Genomic DNA, 2,779 nt, shown 5'->3' with positions numbered 1-2,779 from the left:
ATAAAGACATACAAATATGATCAAATGTGTTGTATATATGAGGGGACACTGCAGTCCCCATTCACTGACATTTTTAGACCTACAGAAGTGTCATGTTACTACTTTTACATGTTACGTTTTATTTATTTTTATTTGCATTCAAAAAGGTAAATGACAATAAAGTCCAGACAAGAGCGGTAAAGAAAAACAAGAAATACACAAATACAAGGGAATGATACACAGTAGGATTTGGATATAGTCTCATGTCACCTTTTACCAGTAGGAATATTTATATGATATCCACCCTAAGGAAGACCAGGGGATGGGGTGCAGATTATTAGATAGATTGATAACTTAAATTCATCCTAGGGTCATCAGTTAAACCACTAAAATCTCATCTCTGTTTATCTCTGTTATTTTCAAGAATAAAATCCCCTAATGCCTTTTAAGTTTTTAAAAAATGGATCTATGAATATGCAATTGTCTCAAAATCTCCACTCTGCAACATGACAGGATTGGTTCCTCAGGTTTATGATGTATGAAATCCTGGCTGTTTGATTCATGATACACCTTTCATTCGTGATGGATTGTAGAAAGCCATTGAAGCAACAGCCTGTATTTCCCGTATTCGTTTCTTTCCTGTCTCTCGTGCATCGAGACGTCCGATTCCTGCTGCACTCCCTGGTGTTGCCCCAATCCAGCCCCCGTCCCAGTGCATCCTTAGATCTCCTATAACACCCAAAGCTAAAGAAACTCATTATAAAATATTAACATCTACATATCCTGTTAATTACTTTTTTCAAAAGAGATTTAGCTTTGAAGTATACCATTGCACGTTCTGTTCTGCAGAATTAGAAACTTAAGAACATTTATTCTTTTTCATGTAAATTTACAAAAACATTTTGGAATGATACTTATAATCGGTTAACCCTTAAAATAAGTAACATTCACAAGTTCCAATATATTCATATACGATATTAAGATGATAATCTTGATTTTGACATTTCTAAAATAGTTAACTTCATCATTATTATGGGAAAATAATATCATGTCCATTTGTGTAAGTATAAAGTCATATTTTCTTTAAGAATGATTTTGTTGGTTATTATAACCAAAAAATAAATAATTAAAAAATGTCACAATTCTTAGATATTTAATTGAAGTACATATTGCTCCTTCCAGTTAATTTGCTTGTACAGGGGTTGGACAATGAAACTGAAACACCTGTCATTTTAGTGTGGGAGGTTTCATGGCTAAATTGGACCAGCCTGGTGGCCAATCTTCATTAATTGCACATTGCACCAGTAAGAGCCGAGTGTGAAGGTTCAATTAACAGAGGGTAAGAGCACAGATTTGCTCAAAATATTGCACTCAAAATTATGGGTGAAATACCAGAGTTCAAAGAGGACAAATTGTTGGTGCACGTTTTGCAGGCGCATCTGTGACCAAGACAGCAAGTCTTTGTGATGTATCAAGAGCCACGGTATCCAGGGTAATGTCAGCATACCACCAAGAAGGACAAAACACATCCAACAGGATTAACTGTGGACGCAAGAGGAAGCTGTCTGAAAGGGATGTTTGGGTGCTAACGCGGATTGTATCCAAAAAACATAAAACCACGGCTGCCCAAATCACGGCAGAATTATATGTGCCCCACAAGTCTCCTGTTTCCATCAGAACTGTCCGTCGGGAGCTCCACAGGGTCAATATACACGGCCGGGCTGCTATAGCCAAACCTTTGGTCACTCATGCCAATGCCAAACGTCAGTTTCAATGGTGCAAGGAGCGCAAATCTGTGAAACATGTGAAACATGTATTGTTCTCTGATGAGTCCACATCCGGGAGAGTTACGGTCTGGAGAAGCCCCAAAGAAGCATACCACCCAGACTGTTGCATGCCCAGAATGAAGCATGGGGGTGGATCAGTGATGGTTTGGGCTGCCATATCATGGCATTCCCTTGGCCCAATACTTGTGCTAGATGGGCGCGTCACTGCCAAGGACTACCGAACCATTCTGGATGACCATGTGCATCCAATGTTTCAAACATTGTATCCTGAAGGCGGTGACGTGTATCAGGATGACAATGCACCAATACACACAGCAAGACTGGTGAAAGATTGGTTTGATGAACATGAAAGTGAAGTTGAACATCTCCCATGGCCTGCACAGTCACAAGATCTATATATTATTGAGCCACTTTGGGGTGTTTTGGAGGAGCGAGTCAGGAAATGTTTTCCTCCACCAGCATCACGTAGTGACCTGGCCACTATCCTGCAAGAAGAATGGCTTAAAATCCCTCTGACCACTGTGCAGGATTTGTATATGTCATTCCCAAGACGAATTGACGCTGTATTGGCCGGAAAAGGAGGCCCTACACCATACTAATAAATTATTGTGGTCTAAAACCAGCTGTTTCAGTTTCATTGTCCAACCCCTGTATATCCATATGTATATGTCTGTTAATCCCCCACAATAGGTTTTTTCTCTCTCTGTTGTACTTTTTGTTCTTATGATTTATAGCTTAATGTGTATTGGTTTTATATATGTTATATGTCCCAGACTTGTATATCGTTGTATCATAGCATTAAAAAAAATAATATCTTAGATCTTACCTTCACAATGACGTCACAATGACCCAGTTCTTAAAGAAAATATCGATTGTTGTTTTCTCATCTGTTTTAATGTCAAATGGCTGCCTACTCCACTTCAGGTCATAAAATAAACATTCAAACCGCGTATTAATTGTCGAATAGAAAGCAACATTTGTGCGATTTTAAACTGGCAGACACCCAAAGTCCT

This window comes from Hoplias malabaricus, chromosome 2 (assembly GCF_029633855.1).
Source record: "Hoplias malabaricus isolate fHopMal1 chromosome 2, fHopMal1.hap1, whole genome shotgun sequence".
NCBI classification, from domain to species: domain Eukaryota; kingdom Metazoa; phylum Chordata; class Actinopteri; order Characiformes; family Erythrinidae; genus Hoplias; species Hoplias malabaricus.
The sequence above is the reverse complement of the archived record's forward strand: the minus strand, read 5'-3'. Positions refer to the sequence as shown.